Here is a 24,890-nt window from a genome sequence, read left to right as displayed (position 1 = left end):
GTATGGAACTAACAGAAGCAGAAGATATTAAGAAGAGGTGGCAAGAATACACAGAAGAACTGTACAAAAAAGATCTTCATGACCCAGATAATCACGATGGTGTGATCACTCACCTAGAGCCAGACATCCTGGAATGGGAAGTCAAGTGGGCCTTAGAAAGCATCACTACGAACAAAGCTAGTGGAGGTGATGGAATTCCAGTTGAGCTATTTCAAATCCTCAAAGGTGATGCTGTGAAAGTGCTACACTCGATATGCCAGCAAATTTGGAAAACTCAGCAGTGGCCACAGGACTGGAAAGGTCAGTTTTCGTTCCAATCCCAAAGAAAGGCAATGCCAAAGAATGCTCAAACTACCGCACAATTGCACTCATCTCACATGCTAGTAAAGTAATGCTCAAAATTCTCCAAGCCAGGCTTCAGCAATATGTGAACTGTGAACTTCCAGATGTTCAAGCTGGTTTTCGAAAAGGCAGAGGAACCAGAGATCAAATTGCCAATATCCGCTGGATCATCGTAAAAGCAAGAGAGTTCCAGAAAAACATCTATTTCTGCTTTATTGACTATGCCAAAGCCTTTGACTGTGTGGATCACAATAAACTGTGGAAAATTCTGAAAGAGATGGAAATACCAGACCATCTGACCTGTCTCTTGAGAAACCTGTATGCAGGTCAGGAAGCAACAGTTAGAACTGGACGTGGAACAACAGACTGGTTCCAAATAGGAAAAGGAGTCCGTCAAGGCTGTATGTTGTCACCCTGCTTATTTAACTTCTATGCAGAGTACATCATGAGAAACGCTGGGCTGGAAGAAACACAAGCTGGATTCAAGATTGCTGGAAGAAATATCAATAACCTCAGATATGCGGATGACACCACCCCTATGGCAGAGAGTGAAGAAGAACTAAAGAGCCTCTTGATGAAGGTGAAGGAGGAGAGTGAAAAAGTTGGCTTAAAGCTCAACGTTCAGAAAACTAAGATCATGGCATCTGGTCCCATCACTCCATGGGAAATAGATGGGGAAACAGTGGAAACAGTATCAGACTTTATTTTTTTGGGCTCCAGAATCACTGCTGATGGTGACTGCAGCCATGAAATTAAAAGACGCTTACTCCTTGGAAGGAAGGTTATGGCCAACCTAGATAGCATATTGAAAAGCAGAGACATTACTTTGCCAACAAATGTCCGTCTAGTCAAGGCTATGGTTTTTCCAGTGGTCATGTATGGATGTGAGAGTTGGACGGTGAAGAAAGCTGAGTGCCGAAGAATTGATGCTTTTGAACTGTGGTGTTGGAGAAGACTCTTGAGAGTCCCTTGGACTGCAAGGAGATCCAATCAATCCATCCTAAAAGAGATCAATCCTGGGTGTTCGTTGGAAGGTCTGATGTTGAAGCTGAAGCTCCAATACTTTGGCCACCTCATGCGAAGGGTTGACTCATTGGAAAAGACCCTAATGCTGGGTAGGATTGGGGGCGGGAGGAGAAGGGGACGACAGAGGATGAGATGGTTTGATGGCATCACCGACTCGATGAACATGGGTTTGGGTAGACTCCGGGAGTTGGTGATGGACAGAGAGGCCTGGCGTGCTGCAGTTCATGGGGTCGCAAAGAGTCGGACGCAACTGAGCAACTGAACTGAATTTTCTGGGTCTTAACTGTTGCTTCTTGACCTTCATATGGATTTCTCAGGAAACAGGTAAGGTGGTCTGGTACTCTCATCTCTTTAAGAATTTTCCACAGTTTGTTGTGATCCACACAAAGATTTTAGTGTAATCAATGAAGCAGAACTAGATGTTTTTCTGAAATTCTCTTGCTTTCTCCATCATCCAGTGAATACTGGCAATTTGCTCTCTGGTTCCTCTGCCTTTTCTAAGCCAGCTCGTCACATACTACTAAAGCCTAGCTTGAAGGCTTTTGAGCATAACCGTTCTAGCATGTGAAATGAGCACAATTGTACAGTAGTTTGAATGTTCTTTGGCATTGCTCTGTTTTAGAATTGAAATGAAAACTAATCTTTTCAAGTCTTGTGGCCACTGCTGAGTTTTCCAAATTTGCTGACATATTGAGTGTAGCACTTTACAGCATCATCTTTTAGGATTTGAAATAGCTCAGCTGGAATGCCATCACCTCCGCCAGCTTTGTTCATAGTAATGCTTCCTAAGACCCATTTGACTTCAGGATAGCCAGCTCTAGATGAGTGACCACACCATCATAGTTATCCAGGCCATGAAGACCTTTCTTGTATAGTTCTTCTGTGTATTCTTGCCACCTCTTCTTAATCTCTTCTGCTTCTGTCAGCTCCTTCCCACTATCTTGTCTATCCTTGCATGAAATATTCCCTTGATATCTCCAATTTTCTTGAAGAGATGTCTAACTTTGCCATTCTATTCTTTTCCTCTGTTTCTTACATTATCCACTGAAGAAGGCTTTCTTATCTCTCCATGCTATTCTCTGGAACTTGGCATTAAGTTGAGTATATCTTTCCCTTTATCCTTTGCCTTTCACTTCTCTTCTTTCCTCAACTATTTGTAAAGCCTCCTTAGATAACCCCTTTGCTGTCTTGCCTTTATTTTTCTTTGGGATGGTTTTGGTCATTGCCTCCCATACAATGTTATGAATCTCCATCCATAGTTCTCCAGGGTCTCTGTCTATCAGATTTAATACCTTGAATCTATTCATCACCTCCACTATATAACATTAAGGGATTTGATTTGATTTAGTTCATACCTGAATGTTGTAGATTAATCAATCACAAATGTATGGGTTTATTTCTGGGCTCTCTATTATGTTCCACTGATCTATGTACCTGTTTTTGTGCCAATACCATACTGTTCTGACTGTTATAGCTTTAATCTGAAATCTGGGAGCATTACACCTCCAGCTTTGTTCTCTGTTCTCAAGATTACTTGGACTATTCATGACCTTTTTTGATTCCATATAAATGTGAAGGTTATTTGTTCTTGTTCTGTGAAAAATACTATGGTTATTTTGATAGGGATTGCATTAAATCTGTAGATTGCGCTGGGCATTTTACCCATTTATTATTGGCTCCCTATATTCTTTCTCCAGTTCTAAACTCCTTTCGCTTTCCTACAGCCCTAACCTTACCTCTCCTGAATCTCTGTTTAGAGATTACTTTGAGAAATGGCATCTATGTGGTATAATTCGTTACTTCAGCTTTCTTGCCACCTTAGAATCCCCAAGTGTCTTTACTTATCCTTCCCTCCTTCCATTTTTATTCAGAGGAAGAGATTTTTCTTGCCCTTTCCAAAGCTAACCATCTCTATGACAATAATCCTGTGGAAATAAATTAAGAACAAGCAAATGAAAAAATCAAAGACTATTCAGAGCTTGCTACAGTAAGGGAGTCAGTCACCATCAGTTGCATTTGGTAGAGGTTCAGAGTCAAGCAGAGAAGGGGGAAAACTTTATAATGAAAAAAGGAAGCCTTCATGTGTGCACTTATTGGAAGCTGTTGGCCTCGGAATGCTGTAGGTGCATTAGGTTATGTTCTAACTTAATTAAAATGAGCCATCCTATGTGATGGAGTAAGGGAGCATATTTCTCTCTCTGGTTGTTTCTAAGTTGGAAGCATGGACAAAAATTACAGAAGATATCAGTTATTAATCAAATGAGAAAATCCTCGTCATTTCAGTTGCAAAAATTATTGTTTGGCTCTGTGCATTGTTACCACAGATAGTAGTCTGACTTTCTACATGTCTGACCTATATGGCCTGGCTTCCTAGGCTAGTTATTGTGGATAAGAGGTTGGTTTCTTGGTTAGGTTGGTGCACATGTGGGTCTGAATTCTGTTTTTATATATAATCTGAGTTTTGTCCATTTGTGTATTCAATTTCTTATAGCTTTTTCATTGCCCACTTACAAACACAGCCAATATTCAAGTCTTGTTCTTTCTCATTTCCTACTCTCTGCTTTGGCAGAGTCATTCCTGTGATTTCACCTCTACTTCTCATCAAGTAATTCCAAAATCCCTAGCTCAGGCCGTGATTCCTCTCTTATCATCTTCTCTCCTTGTGCACCAACTAATCTAGCTCTTTCTGCCCACGTGATGTTAATGTAGAGCACTTAGAACCCTGCTTGAGTTAGGTACTCACTACCTGTTGTTTTCTTTCTGTTTGGAGCCTCTACTCTGTGAGGGTATGTGCGTTCTCCTAGGGACCTGGGCCAAGGTACCCCACCTGCATCTCACTCCTTTGCCCGCTTTCCACAAATTCAAGGCCATTTCATTTCTGGAATGGCAGATGCGGCCTTCTGCGGGTACTATCAACATTTCTAATTTTACGTTGTCTCATCATCTAAGATGAAAAACTCCCTGAGAACAAGGGTCCCTGTCTGTTTTTCTCTCTTGGTGTCTTAGAGTGTCTCACACATCAGGACTGAGCAGCTAATCTTGTTTAATGGGCAATAATTTCCATGTAAAAACAATGTTGTTTTTAATACTGTTACAATACTATTTAGTATTGTTTAACAGTATTCTGTTTGTTTAGATAATATGTACTATCTAGATAAGTTTCTTATCCCTCCATGGTGGAGTTCATTTTGGGAAAGTGAGAATTATGAGAGGAGGAACCAAAGATTATAGATTATATACTTAAAGGCTCTCATATGGAAATTGGTTAGAAAAAGAAACCTGCTGAGAAATTGCTAATATGTAATAGAGTAATCTAACACAGATTTTTTTATAACTATCACTGAATAAACAACATTTAATATTGAGAATGGAAGATAAATGCTTAATTTTAAATGAAAGAAAAGAGAGAGAAGTCTTCAAATATTTAAATATAGATATTTTTATGATTCTGGACTCTATTTGGGGGAAAAAAAGTGAAAGTGATAGTCATTCAGTGGTGTCTGACTCTTTGTGACCCCATGGACTGTAGCCCACCAAGCTCCTCTCTCCATGGAATTCTCCAGGCAACAATACTTGAGTACCTTCTCCAGGGTATCTTCCTGACCCCAAGCCCTGTTTTCATTTGAAATGTCACTCATTAACATTTTAATTTCACCACTGAGTCAAGTAAAATTCAGATTTCCTGAATTGTGAGAGATGTGCTTAGCCCAGTGCCCAGGAAGTGTTGTTTATATTCCCATAGTTAAAATCTCAAAAATTATTTTCAATATAATGTTTTATCTTTAGCATTTAATGTTTTAAGGAGGAAATTCTCGAGAATGTGATACTTCCTGATGGTCTATAATTACCACTTGGGAAGCAGCAGAAGCTAATTATTTCAAAGTTTTAATTTTAATGAAACTTAATATATGATTAATGATTTTGACATTTCCTGTTGCCAGGTTTGTTTTGCAAAATGATTATTTGAATGTGGCATATATTTTTCAAAAAGTTCATTGAACCCTTGTAAGCACAGTCATGTCTGATCATCGAGAGTGGTGTTAGGCACAAAAAGCACAGCTGTCTTTTCCCTGGATGGCCTATTTCAGTTGCCTATGCAGAAAGAATGTGCATGCGTACTAAGTTGTGTTCAACTCTTTTGTGACCACATGGACTGTTGCCCACCAGGCTCCCCTGTTCATGAGATTTCCCAGGCAGGAATACCAGAGTGGGTTGCCATTTCCTTCTCCAGGAGATCTTCCTGACCCAGAGATCAAACCCACATCTCTTGCATTGGCAGATGGGTTCTTTACCACTGAGCCACCAAGGAACCTCACAGTAACAGTGAAGAACCCAGCCCTTAACCTAAGGAAGAGAAACACTGACAAAAGAAGAAGGGAGATAAACAAAAAGAAAACGTAGCTGGGTGTGCTTAATGGATATTTTTATGTTTTGTTTATAGACCTGTAATTAGAAAAACTTTGTAATTGGAACTTTCAATTCAAGTAATTGCCATGATTATAAAGAGTATATTGAGACAAAGAAAGTTTTAAAAGAAAAATCTGCTGAAGAATTCACTGGAACTCAGCTTTGAAAATTGAAAAACTTGAAATTTAGAACAGCTTGTGTATTTAGAAAGCAGCAATGAAGAATGGGCTCACATTAGAGTAGGAACTTTGAATTGTGGGTCTAAAGGCTGCGTGCAATCAGAGTCTGCAATTAAACCTCACACACCAAAAGCTAGTTTTCAGGTGGTATTCACCCTTGATGTGGCAGTGTGTTTGGACCACTAAATTTAAGTTTAGAAGACCTGGGATCAGTCCCATTTCTTCCCCTTCAAAGAGAGTAGGTCCCTAAATGAAGTCACAGTATTCTCATTTATAAATTGAGGATGGCTATTCTTCCAGGCTGTTGTGACATGAAAGTGAGTTAATGTATATGTAGAAAATGTCTAGCTGCTTTACCAAGTGAAGCATCATATCATTCACTTATTTTTTGAATCACGTTCACAAAGACAAATAGTACCCAGAAATACATTTTTTGGTATAAACCACATCTGGTGAGGCTTTGACTTTTATAAAAATAGAAATTGTAGTTTGCCAAAGCCATATAAGCCATTGAGAGGTTTCAAACCCCTGGTAGCAGAAGTCAAGGTACAGTGTGTGTGTGTGTGTGTGTGATGCCCAAGACTGTGTGTGAGTTTGACATCCAAGAAACCTGCATATGTATCTCCATTTGGCCACCCACTGTGCCAGCTTGGTCATTTAACCTGCCTGTGTCAGCTGTAAAATGACAGTGATGGTACATATACCATAGTTTTTTTTTTTTAATTTATCTATTTTTTAATTGAAGGATAATTGCTTTACAGAATTTTGTTGTTTCCTGTCAAACATCAGCATGAATCAGCCATAGGTATACATATGTCCCCTCCCTTTTGAACCATAGAGTTTTATAAAAAGTAAATGAATTAAAATGAGTGACTTGGATGACTAACTGGAAGAAACCTCTATAGTGGGTTGGAGATCTCTTCTTTCAAGGTTAATCTACAAAACTCATCATCTTAGATTTACCTCAGGCAACTTTGTTTGCTTTATTACTCCAATATCTCCAAGTGATTCCATTAGATTCTTGCTTTTTTAAGCAACGTTATACAATTGGAAAACTAATATATACAGATGACAAAAATATACAAATGCACAATCTTACTGAAACATAATCTCCCTCTTATTGCAGACCCTGAATCTCCTTGCCCAGGGGCAAACACTGCTGCCATGATTTTGTATATCTTTCTGGAATTATGATTTTATATGTGCCTGTTTGTATTTGTATGTATTTATATACATACATATATTTATAGTATTGTGTATATCTGTATAGCTCTCCCTTTTTCTCACATATGGGCGTAGATATACATTGTTTTGCATCTTGTTTTTGTGCCTTAGTTTTTTTCTGGACATCTTTAAATATTTAGGTGTAGCTTCCCAAGTGGCTCAGTGGTAAAGAATCTGCCTGCAATGCAGGAGGCACGGGTTCGATCCCTGGGTCAGGAAGATCCCCTGGAGGAGGGCATGGCAACCTACTCCAGTATTCTTGCCTGGGAAATCACACGGACAGAGGAGTGATGGAGTCACAAAGAGTTGGACATGACTGAAGTGATTAAGCACACACACATGGATCCGTGGCTTCATAGCATTCATTATGTGGGCATATAGTTAATTTAATCAGTTCTTTATTGATTTAGTGAACATTTATGTTCTTTGGGGATGTTGTTGTTGCTGTTTTATCAAGCAGTGCCACAATGGATGGAACTACACACACACACACTTAAGCATATGTAAAAGGATATCTTTAAATTCCTAGAAATGGAATTGCTAGGTCACAAGGTACATATATGCATTTTAAATTTGGATTGTTAGTATAAATTGTATTACAAAGGTTCTGTATCTTTAAGATGTACGATTACTTGTTTCACCTACTCTTGACAACATTGTGTGTTATCACATTCTTCATCTTTGCCAATCTGATAAAGCTTAAAAATTGATATTTATTATCTTTTTTGAAATTATGATTTAGGTTGAAAATCTTTACCCATGTTTATGAGCCATGTCTGTTTCTTCATCTGTGACTTGACTGTTCATGTTTTTGTATAACATGTGGTTTGGTAGTTCAGTTCAGTTCAGTTCAGTCGCTCAGTCGTGTCCAACTCACATGGAAAAGTGTGGTTTGGTAGAGGACCCAGTAGAACAGAGCAAAATATCTGAGACCAATACAATAATCATCATAATAGTAATAGTAACAAAATAAATGACATAACATATGGAGCAAATATATTTTACTGGAGAGGTATAATGAGCTTTCTGATCCCTTCTTTCTCATAAAATTAGAAATAACAAGTTGTAGGAGATATTTACAAAAAATTATTGTGTTTTATTTTTGTAGAACAATGAAAATTGATCCTGTGTGCATCGATAATGTGAACTTTCACTGTGATCTCTTTGCTTCAATAACTGTGACATTTACTACATGAGATGAGCCAGACTTGTCCCTTGTTATAAATGAAGTACTTGATTCTGAGCACTCTTTTAGAAATATTGCAGGCTAGGATATTAAGTTATCTAGCTGTTATGCAGATGCTGCAATTCTCAGTAATGCTAGTTACTATTAACTGAAGGTAGAGTCAACTATTCTATCTTCACTTGATTGTCACATTATCCTGGTAGAGAGTCCTTGTCACAGAAAGGACTTAAAACTACATTCCCAGGTGGCAGTGGTCTGTGACTCTCCACAAATGACCAGTTTTAGACATTATCTGGCTTTGTTATTGTAATTATCACTTCTTGTATATCAAAATATGCCAGCTACTATGTAAGGTACTTAATGTTATCTCATTGATTCTTACAATTAAGCAGGGGTTATTATTCTTCTTTTCCCAAAGAAATGACAGGTTCAAAGTCATTAAATAATCTACCCACCTAGTAAGGAGTCAAGTGGGGTGCAAATCCAGGTCTTGCTTACTCGTTTCTTTTTCTTATGCTTCAAGGGGCTGCTACGGTAAGGACTGCCCACCTAAGTGGGGAGTAGTCCATGACATTCACATACATTGTCCAACACCCCAACCCTTCCACAGTACGGGTGAGCTGTGGAACTGTTTCCTCCAGCTAGCTCTCAGCCTCTGCCTCTATACTTCATGTTTGTTTTATCCAATAACGTGAATATCTTCCATCACAAGACATCAGCTGATGAAGCAGACCTGCCTTTATTTCCTGTACATACTGGGTTGGGGTGGAAATGTTTAGATTAAGATTTATAACAACAATATGTGGAATCTAAAAAGAAAGGATACAAATGGACTTACAAAACAGAAAGAGATTCACTGGCTTAGAGAACAAATTTATGGTTGCCGGGAGCGAAGGATGGGGGAAATGGTTAGCTAGGAAGTTTGGGATGGACAAGTACACACTGCTATATTTAAAATGGATAACCAAGAAGGACCACCATAGAGAAGAGGGAACTCTGCTCAATGTTAAGTGGCAGTCTGGATGGGAGGGAAGTTTGGGGGAAAATGGATACATGTATATGTATGGCTGAGTCCCTTTACTGTTCACCTGAAACTATCACAGCGTTGTTTATTAACTGGCTATACCTCATACAAAATAAAAAGGTTTTTAAAAAAATAAAAAGTTAAGTTATTTTCCTCTAAAACAAAAAAAGATTTATGACAACAGGCAAAGTATCTTGTGCCCTAGAAATGAACCCCAAGAGGACACATAAATTCGGAATCACTGCAATCTCTCACAAAGCTTGTCTGCCTAAAACTGTGTCCCAGGCATAGCTCTGGGCTTCTCTGTGTCTGGATTGCCCCATCTCAGAACTACCCCCTAGGTGGGCCTTGGCCTCCTCCTGTCACCTTCCTGCCAGCAGACCCTGGTCCTGAGGTCTCAGCATGCTTCCTCCAGGACTCATAATAAACTTTGCATAGAGGATGGGCATTTTCAGTGAACATATTGCTGCCTGCTGAAACCTCCCCTTTGATTTCACTCCTAAAAAAAAAAAAAAAAAAAAAACTGCTCCTGAATTGTGCAGGACTTTAAGGTATAAATCCTTGTACTGAATTTTTTTAGCCCCAAACTCAGGCTTGGATCAGAAGATTGTTTTTCTTCACAAAATAGAGACTAACTCTCTTGAGGACCTGAGGGAGTTCTGTATAAAATTCTCATAAGCATGAGATTCAAGGCCCCTGCCTGCCATCTCTTGACATCCATCCTTTACCAGCTTCCATGCTGTGAGGTCAGTCTAAATGTCTACCTGGGACCTAAAACACCACACTTCCCTGGGCCTCAGGGCCTTTCTATGTTTTGCTTCCTTTCCTGGACACAGCCTTCCTTCTTGTCTCTATTTCTTGGGTTTCATCTAAGGCCACCCCTCCTGCAGGTTTGCCCTGGCCTCCTGGGTCTGCTACATTACATCCTGAGTGGACCTACAATGCCTGAGCTGACTGTGCCTACATAATACTCATTATCTACTGGTGAATACTAAGTATTAATTTATATAGTCTCCAAAAGAGGCTTTTTTTTTTTTTTTTTACAAAATTGGCATCTCAAAGTCATTGAGAATCCCTATTAGCTATGTGAACTATAAGCATAAATTTAAGTTAATCCGTAGTGTTGTGCTATTTTATATAAAGGCTTTTGTGACTTTATCTTTTCTTTTTTTATTGTTGTATTTTTAAAAAGAATTAGGAGCCATAGCTTAGAGAGGGACTGTTTCCCTAACTCCCCTCACACCCAACCCCACCAGGTTTAAACATATTGGGAATATGGAACACAGTGCATTGTGGAGTTCCAAAAGTGTTAACACCAAGTATCATGTATGTCTCTAACAATTCTTACATGAATGAATGTTGACTTTGGACTTTGGTTCAAGGTAGAAAACTAATGAAAGTTGAGTCAAAGGGTGTTTTTAAAAATGTAAGACAGTTTCAATTTATGTATAAATCAATCTAGCCTGAAAGTGTGATGTTAAAAGATGATTACATTGCTTCATGTCTATTGTGTCTCTTTTCAGATTCAGGCATTGATAACTATAGTCTCAGAGGTCTCAATTTTTACTCTCTCTTGGAAGTCAGGGAATATGGAAAGGTCTCCTTCAGAGAATACTCTTTTTTTGGCAATTCTATGACAGGTGAGTTAGGATGAGACTTCTCAAATGTGTGCTTTATTTTTTTTTTTTCCTGATTGGTGTTTTTGGTCCTTTTTACAAATCTGGTAAAGAAAGGAGCAGTGACATTTGTCCTTTGAATATATAGTCACCAAATTTTATGTCATGGAGTGCCCACTTCAGAAACCATGTCTTAAGTCAGTACACACTTATCTGTCTTCCCTTCTAGACTGTAAGCTTGTTGGAGTGGGAACTATGTCTCCCGAATCGTTACATTTTTGGCAACTGGCACTGTGCTGATACATATCAAACGTCCAAGTTCTGGGGATGGAAGGAGAGAAAAAAAGTGCAGAGCTGAGATGACATATCTGGCTCAGTGCCACAGACAGAGTGGTGCTCAAATAAGTGTTAAGTCTTGGTAAAGCAGAATAATGGAAGGAAAAGAAAAAACAAGCAATATGGTAGAGCAACAGAAGAGCTAGATCAGGGAAAGATAAGCTTTCAGTCTCTACTGGGCTTGCTGAATAAACTTGAGAATGTCATTGAATTCTTTCAGGTTTCTGTTTTTCCATCTGTAAAATGGGGATATCACCTAACATGACTTCCAAAATCCCTTCTTCCTCTAGCAATTATACGAACCTATAAAATGCCAGAAGATTGATACAGTTGATCATATATTTCATTAATGAAATGAAAATTTCATTATGGGTATGAAATTTGGGTACGAAAACTGCCCAAATACAGCTATAAAATTTTTAAACTGTTTGGATTATCTACCAAAAGTTATTTTTTTTAAATTGACCAAATATTTAATGTCATATTTTGTGTAAAGACTGTGCTAACACTGAAGATACAAAGAATTGTCAGTTTTTATACCAAGAGTATGGTAAGAGTTACAAAAGTTAAGAAATAAGTGCTTTGAAGCGTAAAAATGCTAACATGAATGATGCCTTTCCTGCTAAGAAGTCATAGAAAGGAGCAGCTAACTGGAGAAATGATAGAGCAGGTAAAGCTGAATTTGAACAATTCTCGGGCTTTCCAAATAAGGTACATATACAGCATGGGCAAAGATTTGAAGATAAAAGCCTGAAAGTCCATTGACAGATGAATGAATAAAGAAGATCTGGTACATATATATACAATGGAATATTACTCAGTCATTATAAGAAGAATGAAACAATGCCATTTGCAGCAAGATGGATGGACCTGAAGGTTATCACACTAAGTGAAGTAAGAAAAACAAAGACAAATCTCATATGCTATCACTTATATGTGAAATTAAAATGATACAAATGAACTTACAAAGCAGAAACAACTCACAGAGAATGAACTTATGGTTACAAAGGGGGAAGGAGTGGAAGGAGGGATAGATTGGGAGTCTGAGATTGACATGTACACCCTACTATATTTAAAGCATAACCAACAAGGACCTTCTGTATGGCACAGGAAGTGCTGTTCAATATTCTGTAATAAACTAAGTGGGAAAAAGAATTTGAGGAAGAATAGATACATTATTTGTATAACTGAATCACTCTGTTGTATATCTGAAACTAACAACATTGTTAATCAACTAGGCTCCAATATAAAATACAGTTTTTTAAAAAGAAATGACTTTGTCACTGAAGAACAAGCATTTGGTTCCATATGACTAGAGTACAGAATGAAAGCAAAGAAGAGGTGGGAATGAGAGAAATAAGACTGTGACCACCATGTGGAGGTCATGAGCACCATGATTGAAATTTGGATTTATTATGAAACTAATTGGAATCCATTTAATGGTTAACAAGAAAACAAACATGAATATATTTGCATTCTGGAGAAAAATGTTTACATGTCTAATGAATAATCAGATTTTACTCAAAGCATGATCCTAGATGCCTATTTTAGAATCTTTTGGTTGCTTGTTAAAATACATATTCCTAGGTTGGAATCTAATCCTATAGAATCAGAATTTCTGTGGGTTTGACTTGGAAACTGACATTTAAAGAAAAAAATCCTTTTATAGCTTACATAGCTTAAAGTGTGGAAACCACTGGCCAAGTAAATGGAGAGTAAATGGCAGGGAACTCAGAAGAACACAGATTCTGGAGTCAGTTAAACACTGAATCTCAGCTCTGTCACTTGGTAGCTGTCTTATCACAGCCAAGTTACTTAGCATCTCTGAGGCTGAGATTTTTTTCCTTCCATAAGTGGGTTTAAAAGTACCTACCTCGTTGGGTTTCAGTCAAGAATAGCTGAGATAACATATGTTGGAAGGCATATGGAATCACCTGGAGAAGTTGTTCAAACTCTGTGCTCCCTAAGGTTCTGGAATGGATTTTAAAGGATTCAAGAAATTCCACAGATGATTTTGGTTAGTAACCAGTAGGAATCATAGAGAATATATCAGCTCTCCTTTCCCTAAGGCAGTAACAGTGAAGGTATAAAAATGGAAAAATTCAAGAGATTCTTAGAAGAGACAATATCCAGGACTCAGGAATTGTCTAAGTCATTTTTAACTTTTTTGTTTGTGTGGTTGGTTTGCCCAAACATAGCTGGAGAATGCAGTTCTGTTTTGAATATGGTGGGGTCTATGGGTCATCTAAGTGGAGATCTTTAGAAACTGGTGCTCATTAGTGGACAGAAGACCTCAGAGAAAAGCCTGGAAAGGTAATAAAAAGCAGGCATGACTCCCCAGGGATGGAATGAAGAATAAAGAGGGGCCTCATCGCCTCCATGTCAACATCCATTTTCAGGAAAATATCAAGTTAACAAAACTGAAAAGAAATGAAAGTAGAAAGAGAAACAGGAGAGGGTTTCATTTTAGAAACAAAAGAGAGACCGCCCCACAGTGAAATCAAGTAACACTGAAAGTTTCTTTACGGCAAGAAACTTGTCTTACCAATTCTGGGAGCTCAAGTTACGGTAGTTGGTCACTTAGTGCATTGGTTGAATAGAAACCTTTATACTTGAACCTGAAATATCCCCATGAAGCTTCAGAGGCAGAAAGTGTTTGTTTATTGCTCTTTGAATGGGACAAATACTCTCAAGCACCTCTTGTTCTCAAGAACTATTTTATACAAAGAGTTGATATTGGTAATCTAGAGAAGTCTGTGTCCTCTGGAGAATCAAAATTACTGTTTTTACTACAAAAATAAGACTCTCTCCTAATGATATCCTCTTCAGTTGGTTATTAATCATTGACTATTCACTTACATCTTTATTCCTTGATAGAGTTTTTACTGAGGGAAAGCATCCTTCTATGGAGTAAGAACACTTGGGGATAAAAGAATTCACATTAGGAAAGTTAAAAGCCTGCGTATACTGAATTCCATGTAGTGGTTTATAACAGTTGTAATACATGTCAAAACTCATCACTTTGTAATTTTAAGGGTGGTGCTCTTTTGACTCCTATTAAATTGAAATGCGTAGTTTTAATGAAGATTTTCAATGAGCCAGCATATTTGAAATTCCCTGTCTTGAGTTTTATTATTCCGAGTTAATTCATTTAAAACTGTTAATAAATACTGAGAGACTGTTAGACCATTCTGCTGTTCAAGTGCTAATACAAAGAATTATAACTCACTATATTGCAAGTTTGAAATAGTAGGTACTAAAGAAGTTTAACTTATATTGTCAAGAGATTATTTGATTCACTCACTTATTTACTTAAGAACTACTTATAAAGCAAATGAGCTATGTGCAGTTACATTAAAAAACACACACAAAAAAAACTTGTCTCCAAAATATAGAAACAGGTAGCTCATATAGCTCAATATCTAATAAACAACCTCAATTTTAACAATGGGCAGAGGACCTAAATGGACACTTCTCCAAAGAAGATATACAGATGGCCAAAAGTCACATGAAAAGATACTGAGCATTGCTAATTGAGAAATGCAAACCACAACTACAATGAGGTGTCACCTCATGCTGGTCAGAATGGCCATCCAAAAAGTCTACACCAGTAAATGCTGGAGAGGGTGTGGAGAAAAGAGAACCCTCCTACACTGTTGGTGGGAATATAAATTGGTGCAGCCAGTATGGAGAACAGTATGGAGGTTTGTTTAAAAACTAAAAGTAGAACTACCGTATGACCCAGCAGTCCCACTTTTGGGCGTATATTTGGAAAAAAACATACTTTGAAAAGATGCATGTATCCCAGTGTTCATTGCAGCACTGTTTATAATTGCCAAGGCGTGAAAGTGACCTAAATGTCCCTTGACAGAGGAAAGGATGAAGGAGATCTGGTACATATATACAATGGAATATTACTCAGATGTAAAAAGAAACAATGCCGTTTGCAGCAATATGGATTGACCTAGAGATTATCATACTAAGTGAAGTAAACCAGACAGAAAAAGACAAATATCATATAATGCCGCTTATATGTGGAATCTAAAAAAAAAGATACAGATGAACTAATAGAGTGTGGGGGAGGGATAAAGTAGGAGGTTGGGATTAACATATATACATTACTGTATATAAAATAGATAACCAACAAGAACCTACTGTATAACACAGGAAATAATACTCAGTATTTTGTAATAACCTATATGAGAAAAGAATCTTAAAAGAAATATATATATATGTGTATATATATATATATATATAAAACTGAATCACTGTGCTATACACCTGAAATTAATGCAGTGTTGTAAGCCAACTGTATTTGAATAAAAAAAGATTAAATGTGGAAAATTTTTCAATTAAAAAAAACTTATATAAAAGATGGAAGGAGATATTTAATAACCAAAAGTGAATATAAGTAAATGCCACTTTTAATTGTACAAAATTTTAAGCAGAGGATGAGCCATATTTTTACTTTTGTTATTTCCCCCCCAAGTCAGAATAAAGGATGGGAAAGGATCTAACATTAACATTGGTGTATGTCAGGGGCTGTAAATAAACAGGATATTTCATGACTGGATTAGGCTGAGAGAAGTCAAGCAACTTATTAACACTCAAACAGGGGATCGCTGCCAAGTAGGAATCCAGTCTCTGACCCTTAGCCCCACCCCATGTTTCCACCCTAGGGAAGAACAATTTTAAACTAAAACGATCTTATGCCTAGTCTGCAAATACCTAGTAGATGGTTTTGACTTTCAGAAACAAGTGAAATCTATTCCAGCAAACACTTTTGAAAAAGCAGGGTATGAACATGAGTTCATGAACATTAGTTCAAATTACATGAGTAATATGGTTTCTGGTCAAAAATGCTTTATGACTATAATGACTTTTCTGGGTTATATTTGGCTCTTGAGATGATTTCAAAGGAGTTCCCAGAAAGTTCTGAGAGTTACAGGGTGGACAGGTAAGGGGTGCAGCTCCCTAGAGTGTAGTTGTGTGCATGTATTCTGCCTGTTGGTCTCTGTGTCACTCTCGTTATTCTGTTGCAGGAAGGGGGGCCCCTCCAGGGCCCAAGAGTGAACTTTTGTCTAACACAGAGTTGGAAATATATTGTCCAAGGAGACAAAGAAAGACATTTTATTGGAAAAGGGAGCCCAGGTAGAGAGCAGCAGAGAAAGGGAACCCAGAGAACTGCTTTGCCACATGGCTTGCAATCTCAGGTTTTATGGTAATGGAGTTAGTTTCCCGGTTGTCTTTGGCTAATCATTCTGGCTCTGGATCCTTCCACATTGCTCAGTCAAGATGGATTCCAGCGAGAGGGATTGTGGGAGATTGGTAGGACATATGGACTGTAGCCTCCTCTCTCCTTTTGACCCTTCCCAAGTTCTTCCCGCTGGTGGTAGCTTGTTAGTTCCACATTCCTTAGCAGGACATCCTGTTGTAAGATAACTCATGCAAATGGTTACTACTGTGCCTGACCAGGGCAGGCGATTTTAGTCAGTGGTTCCCCTGACAATTCCAGGTCACGGGAGCCTCAAGTCATGGCCTGAGGAAACGTGTAAATGCTAGAAAGGGGTGGGGTTAGTGTAGAACCAGAGTTCATGCTTGCCAGCAGTAAAGGATTCAAATGTGCTATTTAAAAAAAAAAAAATTCTACTCTTCAGTATGGAGTCAGCCTCATAGACCCTTCCTTGGATTCTTGCTTCTGGTTAGAGCAAGCTGGTATGTAAAGGAAGTTAATTCAGAATGTACATAGGGCTGGCAAATAATAAACTAGGGTTTGTGCTTGTTTTATGAAGAATTTAAGAGGACCTGACTTTAGATGTATAAGATGTTTTCTAGCTTTATGCTCAATAAATATTTTATTACCACTAAGGATGTACTCCACAAATTCACTTAAATTCGGCCCTCCAAATCCAAGATTTCTGCATCTGCAGATTTAACCAATGGAGGGTTGAAAATATTCATAAAGGGAAAAAAAAGTCCCAGAAAGTTCCAAAAATTGAAACTGGATTTTGCAGCACAATGGCAACTATTTACATAGCATTTACAAGTATTGATAGCTATTTACATAAAATTTCTATTGTATTAAGTGTTTATTTAGAATATACGGGGGAGGTGTATGTAGGTTATATGCACGTACTACACCACTTTATATATGAGATGGGCATCCACAGATTTTGGTACCAGACAGGACCTGGAACGACTGTACTTTGTTTAAGCAAAGAATCATTGAATCCTTTTGGCTTAGCATGCAGGTTAGCTTTTTAATGGAAATGTAGTACTGGATTGTGGTGTATTTCCATTAAAAAGCTAACCTGCATGCTAAGCCAAAAGGATTCAATGATTCTTTGCTTAAACAAAGTACAGTCGTTCCAGGTCCTGTCTGGTACCAAAATCTGTGGATGCTCAAGTCTCATATATAAAATGGTGTAGTATGTGCATATAACCTACATACATCCCCCCATATATTCTAAATAAACACTTAATACAATAGAAATATTCAAAGAGCTGACTCATTTGAAAAGACCCTGATGCTGGGAAAGATTGAAGGCAGGAGAAGGGGATGACAGAGGATGAGATGGTTGGATGGCATCACCGACTCAAGGGACATGAGTTTGGATGAACTCCGGGAGTTGGTGATGGACAGGGAGGCCTGGCGTGCTGCGGTTCATAGGGTCGCAAAGAGTCGGACACAACTGAGCGACTGAACTGAGTACTGGATTTGATCATTGTAGTGAACCGATGTTGTTTTTTACTTACCTGATCTGACATTATCTAGATTTATTCCCACATATTGGTTTTGGGCTGAGAGCTCTTTTTATGTTTTAGCTGGTTCTCATTGCCTGATAGTAATGGTGAGGGCTGCTGCTTCAAGTACATCTACAATGAATTGCTTTGTTGAAAAGGAGAGGGCTGAATTGAAATTGGTCATGGTTCCTTCTCCCTCTTTCAGATTTTATATTTCATTTTATGCATCTGGTGAAGATAAAGATTTTAATGCTTGAGTGCAAAGATCTGACTCTGCAGGGGTGTACTTACTTTCTTTGTTGAAATATAATGATTTCACAGTATCCTGCCTTGAGCACTGCACTTGTCAACTTCTTTTCAAATCCTCTGGCTTTTGTGCCTCCTCCTCACCTGCCATCACCAATTTCTGACATCTGGGAAGCCTCTGATCCTATGTGTAGAGTCCATTTAAATATTTTAGTGCTAGAAGAATAGAAATCTTGTAAAAATGTAAATTTTTTGTACCATTACACTGGGAACAAAGAGAAATGTTTTAATGTGTTTCCCTGCTGAGTTAGGATTTTAGAGTTAACAGACTTGCATAGAGAATTCTGAATGGAGGTAGCAGCACCAATACACCTAAGAGGAATTCCAGAAAGGCTGCAGGCATTGTCAGCAAAAGGGCCAAGAACAATCTGTGTGTTCCCTTACCCTTCATTATCCAACAGCTCTGGTGGAGATCAGGAAGGCACTGTAACTCTCCCAGGGAGCAGAAAGCCCTGCTGGTGTTTGTTCCGCAACCCTTGGAGTGGGTTTCTGTTTTAAAGATGTGTCATTAGCCTTGGGAAGTCAGACCCCATGGGTAAACCGGGGGAGGTAACTATCAGGTGCCAATTTTGAAAAATGCAAAAGAACACTAAATTAAAGGGAGAGTAATGGAGATAACTGAAAGTATAAATCAACAGCTTCAGCTTTGTAAGCTGAATATATTTTACACTTCAAGGAATTGAAAAACCCATCATTTTGTGAAGGTACCAGTGTCATCAACAGCCAACTAAAGTTTTTTTCCTTCTTCCTTTTTTCAGTTTCCTCCTTTATCAAAAGTTTTCTCTTTATTAAATGAAGAATAAAGTAGTTATTTTTGGCAGACAAAAATATTTTGTTAATCAAAATAATAATATTAATTTACTATAATATCAAATCTTTTACTTATTCAACAATTATATATTGAATGTCAGGGATGGTTAGGCATTGTTCAGTGGGAGAGAGAGAGAGGGAAAGAAAGGCTTGCCCTAGTGAAGCTTAGATTCTAGAAGGAAGACAGCTACATAGATAGATAGATAGATAGATAGATAGATAGATAGAATAGATAATTGTTAGAAAGTGGTGAATGTGTGGCAAGAAAAGAACACAGCAGGATAAGAGCAATAGGGAACAGCGAGAGGGAGGTGCTGGTGACAGCTTTTCTCAAGCAGCTCTCATGGAGTTGGTGAATGTTGGACAAAGACCTAAAAGGTAGATACCTGGAGGAAGAGAGTTCCAGGTGGAAGGAGAGGGTGGAAACACACCTGGCTTGTCTGAGGAATAGCAGCAGCATTGTGTGGCCAGAACGGGGTGAAGAAACACATCCATTAAATGAGATCATTTACGCTAAGCTTGTGGCAGTCCCTGGCACATAATCAAGGTTCCAGGGCTGTGAAAACTCCATTGTGCCTTCAGCCAGCGCTCACCCTGCTCCCACTCAGAGTGAGTGTAGGCACTTCAAAGGTAATCCAGGTGCTTTGTTGATTTTCTAGATGGTTCCTGCCCTCTTTGTGACACTGGCATTTTTCATGACAGTGTCTGTGTTCTGGCACTTTTCACTGCACAGGTGATCTCATTGAAATTGTGATGAGAAGAGTATCCTTCTGCTTGCTAACCACAGTGAGATTTTATAGTCACAAAGCAGAACCCCTAAATATCTGATTGTGGGATATTTTGTCACTCCAAGCACTGAAAATGAATCAGTTTGAGAATCTCTAATGAGAGAATTTTTCCTGCTGCCTTTTACCAGCCTTCTAAGCAGTGGTTCTCAGCTTAGTTCTCAACACTAGAATCATCTGGAAAACATAAATAAATAACCACTACTCAGACTCCACCCCAAGCCAAGTAAATCCTAGAGTTTTTATTTTAAGCTCCCCAGGTGACTCTCAGGGGTTACTCAGGGCAGGAACTCTTGCTCAGGTACCAGATATATTTATTTTTGTCTTATGATACGTTGACTTTTGCCTCCTTGTATTATCCTGCCTCCCAAGGTCAGAAGACCTTGAAAACTTTCTACCCACAACTCTCCTCAGCCTTCTCATCCCAGTTTATTTATGACTGGATTGTAGACTTCTGGTTCAGAGCCAGAGCTGGTTCATGACCAAGCCTTCATCTGTCTGTAGCATCTTTTTCTCAGATTCTCAGGTTGGGAGACAACCTTTGAGATGTCAGTATGAGTGGCTGCTGAGCGTGGAGTGTGTCTGTCAGCAGACTCACTCGTGAAGTCTCGGCCGGCTCTATCTCACTGCCTCCACCACTTCCTTCACATTAGTTAGGCATAATGCTTCCATTTTCATTCAGCAAGTATATATTTAGAACATGTTTTAAAATTGTCCACAAGTTATCTATTAGAGCTTTATTTCAAGTAACACTGTTCAACATGAACCCCTCAGTTGGCCCATTGAAAAAATTATCACCTACCATATAATACCGTGAATAAAGGGTGTATTAAATTTTTTGTACTTACATCTCAAACATATCCATGTATATCAGTGTGTGTGCATATACATGTTTATAAATATATACTGCATAGACATATATATTATATATATACATACACACATATATATGCATTTATTGGCATTAGTGTATATTTATAGAAATTATATATAATCACTGCAGATAGGAATCAGTCTGAGCTTTCTTGAGAAAGACTATTTTTATCCTGGGATAGTATGCTTTTTATTGGGGAGGCGGGATGTTAAAAATGATGTTAGATTGAAATTGTAAGATTTTTTTTTCCTTGACAAAATAAAAATGGGCAATTCAGTATTGTCCCAGGGTTATTTTTCTTTAATTTCACTGTACATGCTCTTGAAACTTGATAACTCCAAATTAGGGCTGAAGACGTCTGTATTCCAAGAGGGTTTCTTTGGAGCCTCACCCCTCCGCCTCTTGGTTCAGAGCCTTAGCCCTTCAGGACGACCCAGAGACTCAGCTCAACAAAATAGACTCATTTGCTGTCACATCCCCCCAGTGATGTCCCAAGACTAGGTGATTTTACTTTTTAATCTCTCCTAACACTGTGTGGAAAACATTACTTTTCTCTATCATTTCCTTCCCTTTTCTCTTTTTGACACCTTTCCCCCCCCCCCATTTTCTAATTAAAACCAGTATTCCTGCTGTTACCAAAAAAAAAAAAGAGAGAGAAACTCCTTTTTCTGTACCAGTGAATTTAACACTTCCCTAGGGCAGGTACCCCACAATCCTACTTAAGGATTTTCAATGTACAGAAGTAGTTCCATATAAATTAAATGCAAAAATAAACAGCTTGTCTAGCAAAGCATAAGGACCATCTGGTCACTGAACTGTCTTTCTTTCTGCCCCTCCGCATAGTTTGTTTGGGAACAGGACCAAGAGTGTCCAGGTCTTGGCAGTGCTCACTGGCAGCATTTGGCAGGACAATGGAGGCATCTGAAAAACACCTTGCAAACCTCTTCTCCCCACAAAGGAACACTCAAGGTCCCAGTATTGCAGTGAATATGCTCCTTGTGAGTCACCTTCCCTGACCTCTTCTTTATCTGGCACAGAAGGGGGTTTGGACCCAGCCTTCCTTGGTCACACTTTTCTCCATATCCTCAGAGCACATCCTTTTGTCCCAGATGGTGCCAATATTATTCCTTTCTAAGTGTTTCTTCTTCTTAGATAAGCCAATCTTCAAGAATATACTGATACCCGTATCCCCAAACCTCCCTTTTCAAGCTACAGATAAAAGCATCAGTCAAAGCAAGCTTTTAAATATTTCCTTGACCAGGTACCCAGGACCCCTTTCCCAGTAACAGCTTATCAGAGGCACTGAGAAACAAGTGGAAAGTGAGCTGTCAGTTATCCTCTGTCAAAGGGGATGGTAACAGTCAGGTGGTCAGGCCCTTGACTCTTATCCTCTCTGTGGTCCTTTTCCTTGGCCAGCATTCATGGTGCCACTTTTCTCAGAAACATCTCATGATTGCCCCAGAATAGAGGGGAAAGTTTATTTTGAACACAAAACATGGCCAAGTTTTTTTTTTTTTTTTCTTTTTTGATATGAGATTCTTAGCTGTGGACACATTTTTTTTTTTTAACTAACTTCTAACCTAGTTCATAATATTATCACCAGAATCAGAGCTAACCAAGAACATGAATCATACGTCACAAAATTGAAAAAATGAACAGGACACAAAAACATTTAAAGAAAATCACAGTATATTCTGAAGTGAAGCAACTGACTTCATTCGAGCTTTTCTTTAGAACTGTGAAAATAAGAGAAGCAGGAAGGAGGGTGGACTTACATTTTTCTGGAAGAAAAATTAGATAAATTGTTGAGTATTTCCCAGTTATAGGTTCTTTGTAAAAATAAAGTTTTTAGTGTTACTTCAATGCTAATTACAGTAGCATTTCTAACCAAAGACAAATATAAGTCATAGAATGAGGAAAACTAAAGTTGAGAAGAAGCTTAAAAATCTTCACATGCAGGGTCTTTCCAGTACAAGAGACCCTTCTTCCCAGCTTTAACTGAAAGCCATGAACATCTTTTTGGCTGTTTATAGTGATAGAACGCGCTGTTTCCTGAGGTAGGCAGCTCTGCTGATGGATGCCTCTGTTATAAACTATATTGAAAACAAAATGCTATCTTTGGAATTTGCTTCCCTAAAATAAGTGTGCTAAGGGCTTAAAAATGTAGTAAGTCATTTAATGATCAAATAATAATTATAACTGGTATTTATTGCATGAGTCCTATATACTAGACACTGTATAAACACTTTAAATGTATTATGTTATTTACTCCTTGCATGGGTCCTATGGAGCATAGGTCTTATGGTCCTATGATTCTTTCCCCTTTTCACACATAAGGAAATAATCATAGACATGGAAGAGGTAAGTACTTTACCAAAATAACCCTAGTGGAAAGTAAGTGTGACTTAGCCGTTGGTTGTGCTTCTCACTTCAGACTTATTAGCCATGTGTTGAATTCCAATTTGCGAAGAAGAACCGAGGCTCACTTGTCTAAGTAATTTTCCCAGGGTAAGTGGAATTTTAAAGCAGGTCCTTCTGATTCTAAAGCTTACACTTTAAAACACCAGAGTAATTCAACATGAAATCAGCAGAGAGAATCAAAGAGAATGAAGAGGTTGAATAATACATGCAAAAAATTGTCAGTGCAGCTGGAGCTGAGCACCTGAGTATCTCAGTACCCATAAGAAAAGCATTATTTCAAATTAGAAGTATGAATCCTAGAGATACAAGGAGTGTTGAAGACTGTCCATATACTAGGTAGGTGAGTCAGCCTGAAAAGCAGAACTGCAGTTTCATCTGCATTTCCCCAGTCTAGTACAGTCCTCGACCCATTGTAGGTACTTACTAAATGTTTGTTGACTCAACAAATATATCTACCAAAAAATGTACAACTTATTAGGTGATTGCTTTTTCCAATATTATTTGTTAAGTTCCATCTATTTCCAAAAGGAACTTAAGGTGCCATCCTTTCCAATACAATTTTTATTTGAGTCACTGGTTTCAAGTAGTTATTTAAGCTTTGGTGCCTACCTTACAGTCTTTTGGTTTTTCTGTAAGAAAACCATGGCAGCATAGAGTCCAGATTAAAGTTGTTGACTGTGAGCAGGGCAAAAGCCCCATCCCATGGGATTTTCATTCACAGCACTCATAGCAATGCTAGCTGCATATTAGCATATGTAAATCCTCAAGTAGGTAACTAAATACGTGACCAAATCACACATAACATAATAAGGAGAATTCACAGCTCGTCTCTGTGTTGTTTGCGGTTGCATCTAATTTAGAGAAATTATGCAGTATTTCTGCAGAGAAATCTCAATGTTTTAATTTTTTAAATGAGTAGACTTTAAAATGTGGTTTTTGTATCTGTTGGCATGCAAGAAGGGCTTAATGAAGTTACTCTCTCAACTTCCAAAAATGTTCATGAAGATAAGATAAATTAGTAAAACAATCAAAATTAGGGGCCATCTGTTGGAGGGTGTCAAGAGACCTATCTGCAAATATTACATAACTGAATAGTTATAGGTTATATATAGTTATAGGACTAAACATCCAAAAACTCCAATCAAGGTTATCTGGATGTATTTTCAGCAGAGCAGAGCTATTGTGTGATTAGAATTTCAAGTAGGAAATTATATTTTTTTGAAGGAAAAGTAAGAGAAGGAATAGGAAGGAAGTCAATCTGCAGTGGAAACAGAAGGGGCACAAAGGGAGGCCCTGGATAGGAGGGAACAGATTTCTTTGTCCAGGAAGCTAGAAATCTCTTTGGCAAATTATTTCCTGTACTGGGTGAGATGATTCAAGAAATGAGAGATATTTCTGAAAACTAATGATCTTTCCAATTGTGCTTTCGAATTGTGGGCTGGAGGAGACTCTTGAGAGTCTGTTGGATAGCAAGGAGATCAAGCCAGTCAATCCTAAAGGAAATCAATCCTGAATATTTATTGGAAGGACTGATGCTGAAGCTGAAGCTCCAGTTCTTTGGCCACCTGATGCAAAGAACATTGGAAAAGACCCTGATGCTGGGAAAGATT

General features: G+C 38.2%; 1 protein-coding gene and 1 long non-coding RNA gene across 2 annotated transcripts in view; one reads left to right on the top strand and one right to left on the bottom strand.

Annotated features, from left to right (window-relative positions):
- LOC145507944 (uncharacterized) overlaps positions 1-19,914 on the bottom strand; it is a 32,865-nt gene extending 12,951 nt beyond the window's left edge. The window contains exons 1-2 of the long non-coding RNA XR_014055250.1: positions 19,632-19,914; positions 18,376-18,514 (exon numbers count right to left, since the gene is read on the bottom strand). This is a non-coding gene — a long non-coding RNA (uncharacterized LOC145507944). The remainder of the gene's footprint in view (positions 1-18,375; positions 18,515-19,631) is intronic.
- PLD5 (phospholipase D family member 5) overlaps positions 1-24,890 on the top strand; it is a 380,049-nt gene that overhangs the window by 188,714 nt on the left and 166,445 nt on the right. The window lies entirely within an intron of this gene.

This window comes from Giraffa tippelskirchi, chromosome 5, assembly GCF_054371585.1.
Source record: "Giraffa tippelskirchi isolate mGirTip1 chromosome 5, T2T-mGirTip1v1.2.pri, whole genome shotgun sequence".
Classification (NCBI taxonomy): Eukaryota; Metazoa; Chordata; class Mammalia; order Artiodactyla; family Giraffidae; genus Giraffa; species Giraffa tippelskirchi.
This window is presented reverse-complemented; position numbering and strand designations above follow the sequence as displayed.